The following is a 13,659-nucleotide window of genomic DNA, read 5'->3' on the forward strand; positions in this document are numbered from 1 at the left end:
TTATATATATATATATATACTTTTGTTGTTATTACATCACAGAGATCTATTTCTCCTAACAGAGCGGAATTTTTTTCTCTGGAGCACCTGAAGCTTTGACATTCTGTTCTTATCCTAACCCTGTAAAATATCACCTTTGTGGGGTCTGAGGCAATAATCCATGCCACATGAGAGAGATTCTAATGAGTTGTGAGGATTCATAAAAGAGTTTCTCAGGAGTAAGATTATATGTTTGTTTTGTACATATGCCCAGTGGCTTTGCAACGAGTGCATTTGTGTAATTTTAAGAGATTTTCAGAGTACTGCCTATTCTTTTTCTCTATGCTAATAGCCAGAGAATGTTAATATGGGAATAATTTTAGAAAATCTTGAATAAAAACAAACAAGTTAAACATCCCTGTTAACTTGTGAACCAGACAACTCTTCCAGTTGCCAGTTTTATTTTATGTTTTGGTTCATTTGATTTATCTGGTGTGTTGACAAGTAAAAAAGTCACAATGATTTCTGGTTTCTCCCCTCTAATTTGTTTAGCTAATCTTTAACTTTCAGGATTGACTGAAATAGAGGTCCCATTGTTGCTTACACCATAGTTTGAAGAAATTAAAGTGGAAACAAAAACAGTGATATTAGAGAAGCTTCTTTTATAAATGCAGCACATAAAAATGATTTTTGGGTCTTGTTCTTTCTCTCCCTGCTGTCTCAGGCACTCTGTCTTGGTTTAAAGTGCTGTGCCCTCCTAGTGAGGAAGTTCTGTGGATTAAGTTTGAAAAAAATATAATGAAGGGCAATGAGCAGGTTTTATCCGTAATTCTATATTCTAGAGAAATTTTTTCAATCAAGAATTGTGCTTGAATAGAAAAGTCTCTGGTTCCAGGGCCATTTAGTCTATTATGTGAGTATAATAAATCCATTCAAACCAAGTTGCTTGTTTCAATCACCATCTGACCCTTATATTTTCATGGAGCATTGTACATCTGCGTAGAAATAATCACGGATATTGTCTACTGTGTTCTACTTGGGTTCCAACCTTGGCACCTACTAGGAAAGCCTGTAGAGGGTAGAAAGATAAAAAAGGTAGCTTTTGAATGACCATCTCTAGGTTTTCTTATTCAGTCAGGAAGTTCAATATTTCCATCTGAAGTGTTTTGTAGTTGAGTCTCCTGAGATCAAAGGACATAATAGGAGACAAATTATACAAATTCATTTAATATGCACATATACATGGGTACCATACAAAATAGGAAACTTAAAGTCCAGATGGTTGTGGTTTAAAAACCCTTCTCATAGGGAAGAGAGAAATGAGTGGTTGTAGAGAATTTTAGAGGTGTAGTACATGATTTCTAGGGGAAATAAATGGGCCCAAACAACAAAGTATAGCCTGGGGTAAGTTCTTTTGGGCCCTAGATGTGATGTTTGACTTTGAGTCTGGTCTCCAGTGGTTAATCCTTACTGCCTAATGAGATTCCAGAGAAATTGTATTTTTCTGGGAAGAGAACTTTAATCAAATAAAAGAGCTTCAGAGGAAGCTGTTTCCTGTGCTTTGAAAGAAACAGAGAATCAAAAATGTTCCCACAGTCAGAAACTGGGGATAGGTCAGAGTCTTTAGTTTTAAGATGTGTTCCAGAGCTAAGGAGTATGTTATCTGAGCCACAGTATACACCTCTACTTCCACCTTCACCTCCCTTTACTTTACAGGTCTACAAGTTAACTTTAGTTCTGTTCTTCATTTTTATACACATCTAAAACTTCAGACTTTGTTTTTACCTTTTTGTTTTTCTGTATCCCATAGCTGAATCTGTTTTTGGTATGTTTTTTAGGCGATTCATTATTTACCTCACAATTAAACCATATAACATTGAGTGAGAAAAAAAAAATTGGTCCAAAACCCATAGTCCTTTCTTTGGAAAGAACTTGATCATTTGAACTGAGACAGAGTAAGCAGGGGAAGTTGTTTTATTTTGTTGCTAGGGAATTACTAAAAGAAAACAGCAATCAAGAAGTAAGGCAGAATTTCACTACTGTATAGACTGTGATATTCAGTTGCTTGGCAGTTATTGGGAAAAGGAAAATTACAAAAACCCTTTAAGATTGTTCCAGAGAAACAGCCATTGTTTCTGAAAGAGGAAATGAACTTTCATCACTTCTCAAGAGCAAACATTCTATTTGACTTTTTAATCTTTCTTTTTCTCTTTTTCTTGAATGCTTATAAATAAAGTGTAATCTTTGACAGAGTACATGATGAGCCAGAGGTAGTCATCTAGCCTTAAGAGAGGTACAAGATGTGAGAGATTGAGATCTTTTCATCATTATGGAAACATGAGCCTGGAGAAGTGAAATAAGTTGTTCAAGGCAAGTAATTGGTGGGATAGGAACTGGAGCACAAAATTGGCTGAGTCCCTTGGGCTTTTCTTTATTCCCATATCTGGCCAGAGTCAGATGTAGATGACTATACTCACTTCTTGCATTGTGTTGAGCACAAAGCAGGTGTTTAAGAAATGTTTATTAGATAAGCTAATAAACTCATAAATTGTAATGAACAAATCATGGAATGAAAGAGGAGAATGAAGGGAGCAGAAATTTAAAAACTGAGAAGTGAAAGGCAATACTATGTACTGGTGTTTAGGACAAGGCATTCCTATTTGAAAAGTGTCAAGTAAATATACACTTTTTGATCCAGCTAGAATAATGATGGAATCAGTAATTTCTGCAAACCTATTTTAAGATTAGAATAACAGACTTTCTGGAAGTATCTGCAAAGACTCCTCTGACTCAGTGTTCCATGTCTTTTATAGTTTTTAGCTCTCTGAGGATTAAGAGTAAGCTCTGATTTAAAAGTTAGTTAAAGATGGGTATGGTAGTTTTTGCTATGGATCTCAGTTTCTTGGGAAGTTGAGGCAGAGGAATTGCAAGTTTTAGTCCAGCCTAGGCAGTTAAGTGATTTAGCAAATTGTTATCTCAAAATAAAAAGAAAAATCAGGGCTAGGCATCTAGCTCAATGTAAAGGTTCTTGCTTCAACCTCTGTACCACCTGTACCACCCCCCCACCCCTTCCAAACAAAAACAAAGCTTAAGGTTATTGCTATTTAAATTTTCTTCATACCCTTATTTGTGTAATAAACATAACCCATTGGAAGTGGTCTCTTGCTTAAGATCTTAGATCTCTCATAAAAATAAAGGAAATTTGAAATAAATTTAAGGACAGCCTCCAGATTTTAGTGGATAGGCATGAAAATTCATAAGGAAGTACTTCAAACTGTTTTAAAACTCAGCTCTCTATGAATTAATAAGTAAAGGAAATATGAGATACAAACAAGTATCCCATAGCTTAGATACTTCTTGATAAATACAAGTAGGATTATATTAACTGTAACAAATATAGTAACAGGGCAGGAGAGATAGGTATAAATTTCAGAGCAATGCAGAGCTATAAATAATCAAATGATCTAAAAGGAATTATTTACAACAATGACTAGATTCTGTTTTTTGTTTCTTTGCTTTGTGAAAATAGGCAACACCTGACCGAAAAAATACCATCAACCAGTTTATCTAGACACAGTCAACTTTATGATAATTAAGCAAATAACTATCTTTGAGGCAGTGCAACAGAAGAGTCATGTTATTTGGTCCAATATATAATATATGTATGTATTGAAACATCACACTATATTCCATAAATATGTACAATTATTATGGGCAAGGTAAACACAAAATAAACCTTAAAATAAAATAAAATGATGTTATCAGGTGCACTGTGTTCAGGTGTTAAACTTTTCACAGCCCAACATTACTCTTCTAATAAAAAATTAGATTAAAACTTGCTAAGTTTTCATAGCTTTTATTATAAGCTAATAGGGATAATGAAAGTTTAACTTAGAGGACTATTTTCTAAAAGCACCTTTTTGGCATATTGATGGTATAAGTTTTTCATGGATAATATTAAAAATGTGGAAATGTTTTTCTTTTAGGGGTAAGATTATAAAATGCTGGATGAAAAAGTAAATAATTCTCAAATGTATATTAGATAGATGGACAGATGAATATATAGACATATACATATATAGATAAAGATGTAGTCTTGTTAATTAAAATTTATGGAAGGCTGTGGTTTTAGACTGAACTCTATATTAGGCCCCAATAGATCAAACAAAATGTGAATGAAAAACAACTCATGCTAAATGGTGCATAACAAAACTGAAACTTACAAAACAGAAATTTTCTGAAAAGAAGAAGATATTCACAGCAGCCAGTCATAAGGGGCCCAGTCAATGCGAATAGCCTGTTAAAGAAACCTCTTCTGGTTCAATCTTGTCAGGAAAGTTACCCGAAGTAGCATGGTGTTAACCTACCTGTTTTTTGTACTGTACTCATCTGTTTTGTTCAAGCTACCTTAGAAAAACTCAGTGTTCTGTCCCTACCAGCAGAGCACCTTTTTCCTTTGTAGATAGGATGCTGCCCAATTCATGAATAGCTAATGAAAGCTAATTAGATCTTTACTATTGAATTTTGTTCTTTGATTCTCTTTGTGTAAAGATATACTGGAGGATCAAATTAACGATGGACAAAGAAGTAAATATTTTAATCAACATTCGGTAATTTGCACATACAGCCATGACAATGAATTATAGGATAATGAACAAAAAAATATAAAATGCTTAATGATGCTGGTACTTAATTCACAGCCATAAAAACCTACTTTGAATCATATTTAATTGAAACATGTTTCCCAGCAGTTTGCAATTCGTTGTAAAAGTTAACCTGATTCATTTTTACCGAAAGAAAAAATGGATCAAACATACTATACATAGACACAGAACCTTGTGAATATGATATGTTGTAGTAGATGAATGCAAAGTAAATAGTATTTGGTTTGTTTTTTTTTTGTAGAATTCTTATGATGACCACACATTGAAAGAACACTTTGTTGGTAAGATCTTTTCCCAAACTCTTTTCAGTAATTAAGTCATATTTATATTTCTTCTGATAGTCTCCAATCTCCTCTAAAAGAAGTTAAAAAGCAGTTTCAGGCCTCCCTTGACAGGCTGATTTATGCAGTGGTGATATCATTCTCAGAGTGTTCCAACTTCAAATGGACATGAATTGAGTTACAACTTGGGGGAAAAGGTAAGAAAAGATACTTTTATTTTTTTCATAGGAATAAATTCTGGTAATGCATGACATTCAGTTGATTTCAGCTTTGGCAGCAAGTTTGAAATTAGGAGACTCTAGTATTGAATCAGTCTTGACAAACTGAAATGATACAATGTGCAAATGAAAATAAAAGAGAAATTCTATAAAATAACTGTAAAATATTAAGCACCAAAACTACTAGTATCTTTTATTTTATATAGAAATTTCTGGAAAATTGGATGTAAATGGAAAATAGCTGGAATCTTACTCTAAGGAAAACACAAGACTTTCATCGTTAGACCGTTCTCACTTTAAAGGAATTCTGCAAACTGAGTAACAATCCTACCACTGTACCCTATAATTTAGATGAATTCCTACTCATATGATAGCATATCTTTGATCAAGTTGAAGTAATATAGTTGACTTATATAATACTAATGTAATTTAGATGCTAGCAACAAAAATAAAATAAAACACAAATAAAAATTATGAAAATGTCAGTATAGGTATCCTACTCTAAGTATGAATCTTCTTTTTAGTGAAAAGGGAAGAAATATTTTTTGGTTTCCTTATTAAACTACAGAAAAATCATTGATAAGTAATTACAGCCATCTACTAAGTTTTAAAGGTTAAATTCTTTTGAAAAGCAACAATTTTGTAATTATAGTTAATATTATTTTAAAACAACACAATTTAAAACACTACTTTAGAAGCTATCTCTTCCAGTTTCACCAGATTATCTCCAGAATTGTGATTTAAAACTAACTTTAAACAAGGGAAGCATTTTGTGGCAATATAAAAAGGAGCTATTAATTCTTTGAATCCCATAAATAGTGTTCTGGAATGATGAAGTAATGTCTCTTTGAAGCACAAAGGTAATTGAATCCAGCTATAATATGGCAATAAATGTGTACAACTTGGATAACCTCTGAACAGTATCACAGTATTTTGAGAACCAAAAGGATGGGACTAATGTCAAAGATTTCTGCACCTAATTAATCATTCAGTGTAGCTAAGAGATATTAGCCTTAGATTAGATCAAGAGCACTCATTATATGAGTAAATAAGCTGAGAAGACTTTAGAAAAGATAAGATATATTTTAAAAATTATAGAATCATTTTTAATTCTCAAAATGAAATAAGTTCCACGGGAATTTTTTTTCAGTGTTTATGCCTTAAAGTCACTTTACAACTTTACTGTCACCTTATCAAACTTGGCTCAGATTCCGCCATGGAAGATGACTCACTGTCCCTTAACACGTACTACTTTTGCAGTAGTTGAGGGCTTAGTTTGTCATATTGATTTGAAGCCTTTCTAAAAGTTTAGAAAGGTTTACCTTTCTTAACTTGTCCTCAAAGGGCCAGAAGTACTCAAGGAACTGAGAAGGCTAATTCTCCAAGCTCCTTTAGCCATCCTAACCTCTATCCTACCTGGATGCAACAGATTTTTCCATTCATATTTTTTTCCTCTCTCTTTGAAGTTTAAAATAAAGTATATGATTTATTCTGGAAGATATGTTTAGGCCAGTAGAACAAACATTAACAAAATGCCTACTTCTTCCCTGGAGCATTTATCTACTGGAAAAAAATATATAGTGGTCATATATAGTTACTGGGAAACTATGTATTTTATAAAGGAAAGAACCAGTTGAACAGGTTAACCTGCTATAGCAGCATAGAAAATGGTTATGTGTAAACACTGGGCAGAAAAAGTTGTTTCAAATTCCAATTTTCCCACTTAGTAGTTGTACAATCTTGGCAAGTTACCTCTCTGCTATTGGTGTCCTTATCTCTATGTTGAGGATCATAAAAGGTCAGAACATTTGGCCCTCTAGGTTTATGGATTCAACAAATGAATCCATGTAGGTCTCTGGATCCCTCTAAGTCCATAGATCAAGAGCAATTGCAAAAAATGCTGTAGTGAGCACTCTGAAAAAAGAAATTGAAGAGCATATAAAAAATTGCAAAGATATCCCCTGCTCCTGGGTAGGAAGAATCAACATAGTGAAAATGGTCATACTACCAAAACTGCTATATACATTCAACGCAATGACAATTGAAATTCCAACACTATATTTCACAGAACTAGAAAAAAGAATCCAAAAATTCATTTGGAACCATAAGAGACCTAGAATAGCAAAAGCCATTTTAGGCAACAGACGCATGGCACCAGGTATAACAATTCCCAATTTGAAACTATACTACAAAGCCACTGTGATCAAAACAGCATGGTACTGGCAAAGAAATAGGCCTCAGGATCAGTGGAAGAGACTGGAGGACACAAAAACAAACCCAGATGTATTCAGCTAACTCTTCTTTGACAAAGGAGCTGACCATCCTCAGTGGAGGAAAGATAGCCTCTTTAATAAATGGTGTTGGAAAAACTGGATGTCAACCTGCCACAGATTAAAATTAGACCCTTATCTTTCCCCATGCACTAAATTAAAATCCAAATGGATTAAAGATCTAAATATTAAAACAGAAACATTAAACTTGTTGGAAGGTAAGTTAGGCAGAACTCTGGAAGACATTGGTATAGGGAAAGACTTTATGAACAAATCCTCAGTAGCATGGAACTAGCAGAAAGAATCAACAACTGGGTTCTCATCTTACTAAAAAGCTTCTGTACTTCAAAAGAAACCATCAGCAGAACTAAGAGACAATCTACAATGTGAGAAAAAATTTTTACCAGGTGTTCCTCAGACAAAGGACTATTATCAAGGATATATAAAGAACTCAAAACAATCAGCCCCCCCCCAAATATAAAGACTCAATTCAAAAATGGGCATCCGAAATGAAAAAGAAGTAAAAGCAGCAAGTAAATGTATGGAAAAATGTTCCACGTCACTGATCATTCGAGAGATGCAGATGAAAAGAACACTGAGATTTCACCTCACCCCACAAAGAATGGCTGCTATCAGGAAATTACACAATAACAAATGCTGGCAGGGTTGTGGGGAGAAAGGAACCCTTCTCCATTGTTGGTGGGAGTGCAGACTGGTGCAATCACTTTGGAAATCAATATGGAGATACCTCAAAGAGCTGGGACTGGAGGTTCCATTTGACCCAGTCATCCCTCTGCTGGGTATCTTTCCAAAAGAACTAAAAGAATCATATCACAGAGAAGTATGCGCACCCATGTTTATAGTGGCACAGTTTGTAATAGCTAAATCTTGGAAACAGCCCATTTGCCCATCAGTTGGAAACTGGATAAAGAAGATGTGGTTTTTCTATAAAATGGAATATTACTCAGCCATAAAGAAGAGAAAATAGATTCATTCATAGGAAAATGGATACATATTGAAGATATACTCCTAAGTGAAATAAATAAGTCACACCTATGGAAATACCGAATAGTTTCCCTGGTGTGAATAATCTGCAAAAATACATAAGATCCTAATAAGATTACTGACATTTAGAAATGGAAGAAAGTAGCTAAAGGTGTAGGGAATGTGGGATGTGTAGGGGAAGGCTAATAAGGGAAAAGAAAAAAATGTGAGATAATGAAAAGATGAAAATAAAGTGTTTGTAGATGGGGAGGGGAGGAGGGGGTGAAGGAAGGGCAGGGGTAAGGGGAAAAAATGAGAATCAAGATTTGCCATGTAGAGGTACAAGATCCCAACAATGAATGTAACTGTACTGAATCCCTAAAATGTAACCAATAAACTCAATTAAAGCTGAAAAAAAATGCTGTAGTGAATATGTATAGACTTTATTCCTTATGTTATATAATACAATAATTTGCATAACATATATTTTATATTAAATATTACAAATACTCTTAAGGTGATCTAGAATATACTGGGGAATATGCAGAGGGCAGTGGTAGCAAACCTATGACATGCATGTTATTTGTTTTTCTTTTAAGACAAAATAGGTTAATGTATGAGTTACTATTTTCTAAACTAAAACCTCAGTATTCAAGTTTAATTGCAGTGTTGACAATCTGTGATAAAGAATCACCATCACTGGCATAGGTTGTATGTAAATCCTATGTTATTTTATATAAGGACTTGAGCACTTGTGGTTTTGATATCTGTTGGAGCTCTGGAACCAGCTAGCCCCAGATACCTACATATGGTTTTACTTTTTCTGTGATATTACTGTTATATTTTAAGTTGCAAATTATTTAACACAAAGCACTTAGAACAGTATCTAGCACATAGCATACATCCAGTAGTAGCTGATTAGTGTCCAAGAACCCACGGAGGAGAGCAGAGAGGATAAGGAGAGAGGCTGGGAGTGAGAAAGAAGAGCTGGCATGGAGGAGAGAAAGCACTAATCTGCAGATGGTGGGCCTTAGACTCTTCCCAGGCTGCATTCCTGTAGCTGCTCCTCCAGAAAAGGGCTCTGCAGGGAGGACTGTGGCAAGTGTGTACTAAACTAAAAAGTCTAGGGCCTGAGTGTGGCGATATGTGGCACTCGATGGCCTGCTGTATATTGTCAGATAGGTTTTAGCTGTTGTTATACATCTGTAATCCAAGTACTCTGACAGGTTGAAGCAAGGGGACTGTAAATTGAAGCCCATCCTGAGTAACATAGCTATCTGGAAGGACTATCTCAAAATAAAACAACAGCAACAACAACAACAACAACAACAACAACAAAACATTAAAAGAGATTGGGGATAAAGCTCAGTGCAAAGGCCCTGGTATTAACACACAACACCACAAAAAAATTGATTTTTGGCTAATTGACACATTTGTATAATTTAAATTTGAATGATATAAAAATATATAGAAAAAGTTTTCCACCTACTTGGTTCCCTAACCATCTAGTTTCCACTCTTATAATGACAATTTATCAGATTTTCTAGTGTGAAATAGGCATTAGGACACCACACTACAGATTCATCTTTCTTTAATTCTAACTTTCAGACTTTAGAACTCAGGGAGAGCAGAGATGATTTCTTAAGACATGCTTTAAAAATACATCTTTCTCACAATCGAAAAATTCATTTGGAACCAGAAGAGACCTAGGCTATCAAAAGCAATTCTAGGCAACAGAGACATGACAGGTGACATCACAATCCCCAACTTGAAACTATACTACAAAGCCACTGTCATAAAAACAACATGGTACTGTCAAAGGAAAAGACCAGAGGATCAGTAGAATAGATTAGAAGTTGCAGAAACAACTTCAGACATACTCAGTTGTTTTATCTTTTACAAAGGAGCCAGCCATCCTCACTAGAGGAAAGGTAGCCTCTTCAATAAATGGTTTTGGAAAAACTGCATTTCAAATTGATTCAAAGATTTCAAATTGATCAAAGATTAAAACTAGACCCCTATCTTTCACTATGCACTAAACTGAAATCAAAGTGGATTAAAAATTTAAATATTAAAACAGAAATACTAAACTTGCTGGAAGATAAGTTAGGTAGAACTCTCAAAGATATTGGGACAGGAAAAGACTTTATGAACAAATCTTCAGTAGTATGGAAACTAGCACAAAGAATCCACAAGTGGGATCTCATCTTATTAAAAAGCATCTGCCCTGCAAGAGAAACCACCAACAGAGCTAAGAGACAACCTAAAATGTGGGGAAAAAATTTTACCAGCTGTTCTTCAGATAAAGGTCCACTATCTAGAATATATAAAGCATTAAAAAAAATCAGACCTGCCAAATATAAAGACCTGATTCAAAATTGTGCATCGAAAATGAACAGACATTTCTCAGACAAAGAAATAAAAGTAGCAAATAAATATTTGAAAAAATGTTCAACATCACTGGTCATTCAAGAGATGCAGATGAAAATAACACTGAGGTTCCACCTCACCCCAGAAAGTATGGCTGCTCTCAAGAAATTAACTAATAACAAATGCTGGCAGTGTGTGGTGAGAAAGGAACCCTTCTCCACTGTTGGTGGGAGTGCAGACTGGTGCAACCACTATGGAAGTCAATATAGAGATATCTCAAACAACTAGGATTAGAGGTTCAATTTAACTCAACTATCCCTCTGCTGGGTATCTTCCCAAAAGAATTAAAAGAATCATACCACAGTGATATATGTGCACCCATGTTTATGGCGACACAGTTTTTCAAGCTAAAACTTGGAAACAGCCCATTTGCCCATCAACTGGAGACTGGATAAAGGAGATGTGGTTTTTATATAAAATGGAATGCTACTCAGCCATAAAGAATGATAAACTAGAGACATTTATAGCTAAATTGATGCATATTGAGGCCACACTCCTTTTTTTTTTTTTTTTTTTTTTTTTTTTTTTTTTTTTGGTACTGGAGATTGAACTCGAGTCCTTGCGCTTTCAAGGCAGGCTGCAGAACTGCTATATCCGTGGTGAGGCCACACTCTTAAGTGAAATAAATAGGACACACAAATACCAAATAGTTTCTCTGGTGTGAAAAACTAAAAGTGTAAATAAGGTTCAAATTGTGTAACTGGTAATGTGAAATAGGAAGGAAAGGGCTAACGGAGTAGGGGAAGTGGGAAGGGTAGGGGAAAGGAAAGAAGGGGAAAGAAAAAATATGAGAAAATGAAAAAATTACAACAGCTTTTGTAAGTAGGGAAGGGTGGAGAGTGTAAAGGGAGGCCAGGGCAATGGGGAAGAAGAACCAAGATATGTCATGTAAAGTTACAAGGTCCCAATGATGACTGTAACTTTATTATATACCTAAAATGTACCAATAAACAATGAAAAAATATTTTTTTTTCTCATTTATTTTGTTTCAATACTTAACAGTAGGATAATTATTTCTCCTAAGCAAATTTTTGGAAACTGAATAAATCTTTTGAGGATGCTGCTTTGTTGTGTTTGCTTGCTAAGATTTTATATATTTCATGTTGACTGTATGCATTATCTATACCATAACAGAAAATGTTATGAAAGAAAACTAGATATTTTATATTTTTGTAGCCTTTGATCCATGAATTTGCCTTATGCTTAAGTTTCTAGAAAGAAAAAAACAAAAAGCAGGTTGATATAGTTTTAATCTATCAAGCCCAGTTTTAACAAAGTCTGAGTGAACCAAATCACATTTCATTGGCTTGATTTGAGTTTTCTAGGCAGTATAGAGAAAGGTAAAAGGTCTGAGATTCTATCAAATATGCCCTGAAAAATAAATCTTGTGATATGTTCATCTTCTCTCCATCTATCAAAATGAAACTAACAAACAGTCCCAGATGCAGTAGTGGAAAAATGAAAATATAATGCTTTTCCTGCTCCAACACAGTAAAACCTAGTGTCTGCTAGAAACAGAACTGTCAGCCTTCCCTCACACTAACTCTACTCACTTGAAAAAGAATTAGCACAAATCAAACAATGGGAGTTCAAACATTTCTATGAGCAGAAATTTGCTAGTAAATACTGGATTTAACAAAAAAGTTAAAAGATGGGCATATCCTGGACTACTGAATAGTGGCAAACACCAAGATTTATTCTTTTTGCTTTTTTTTTTTTGAAAAAAATTATGTTTGGACTCCATAGTCATTTATCTTATTTCCAGCTTGCAAGGGGAATGCTTCAAGAATGACCTGTGTATGCAAGTCTATATTTCACATTTTCACACATGTAAATATATAAACTCTTGATATTATGGCATGAATGCACTGTTGTATTGCTTTGAAAAGATGTTTCTATGTGTGAGTCTCAGGTGACTAAACTGGGTTCTTCAACCATCTCACTATTTCGCTAGTTTTATCAGCTCCCTCTTCTGCCTGCTGTTATTGTATGGATGGTCAAGATGATTCTCACTTTACCAGAAACTCTTAATCCAAAATGGAGGTGGGTGTACATATTAGTTGGAACATTATTTTGCTACATGTCTATGGAGCATTGGCAGGGACCAATGTTGGTGATTCCTCGGCTCCACACAGCCATCCAACTGACAGGGGATCTGCCATATTGTGGGGCCTCCTAGCCCTCTTAGTTGTCACAGCAGGAGAAAGAATGCTTGAATACCTCATACCTCTTGCGTTCTTCAGCCTGGGTCACATGTTTGCTATGCTCTGTCTTTTAGTCACCAAAGATTAAGTCAATTCCTTCTATCAGATGTTGAACACACTTTCTTCAAGACATCCTCCAGGAGACCTCCTCTCTCCAGCTGTGTGAGCACTCAGGCTCATTCAGTTATAGCATTACATGAAATCCCTCAGGTTTCTTAGTAAGTCACAACAGTCCTCACACAGTGTGTGAATATGATCTGTGCTGGTCTGGAGAATTTGAAATAAAAATATGAGTTATTGCTTGTCTTCCTACATGTGCACATGTGCACGTGTGCACACCACCACACATCCACACACAATACAGCAGCAGCACAAGGAAAGAGTAACCATAATAAAGACTCCTTCCTGAGAATGATCAGAAACGTGCCACAACCACTGTTCTGCATGGTTATGAACTCTAATTGGGGAGGACCATGAAAGTGAGAAAATGTCTGCTTTTGCTGTGAGATGAATGAATGCACTTAAAAGAAACCCTCAACATCTCAGTTTCTCAGAACAACAAATGTTTGTTGCCACTCTAGGATATATCCAGGGACAGGAATGCTCCGTGTCTGGCACTGGTCCTACTC

The 13,659-nt window shown here is 35.1% G+C and overlaps 1 long non-coding RNA gene across 1 annotated transcript in view; it reads left to right on the forward strand.

Moving 5' to 3' along the window:
- The first annotated feature begins 5,008 nt into the window (after positions 1 to 5,008).
- Positions 5,009 to 13,659, forward strand: part of LOC104861029 — an 88,672-nt gene continuing 80,021 nt past the window's right edge. Inside the window, exon 1 of the long non-coding RNA XR_779888.1 lies at positions 5,009 to 5,121. This is a non-coding gene — a long non-coding RNA (uncharacterized LOC104861029). The remainder of the gene's footprint in view (positions 5,122 to 13,659) is intronic.

The sequence above is a fragment of the Fukomys damarensis genome, unplaced genomic scaffold (genome assembly GCF_012274545.1).
Source record: "Fukomys damarensis isolate Sample0158 unplaced genomic scaffold, DMR_v1.0_HiC HiC_scaffold_6, whole genome shotgun sequence".
NCBI lineage: Eukaryota > Metazoa > Chordata > Mammalia > Rodentia > Bathyergidae > Fukomys > Fukomys damarensis.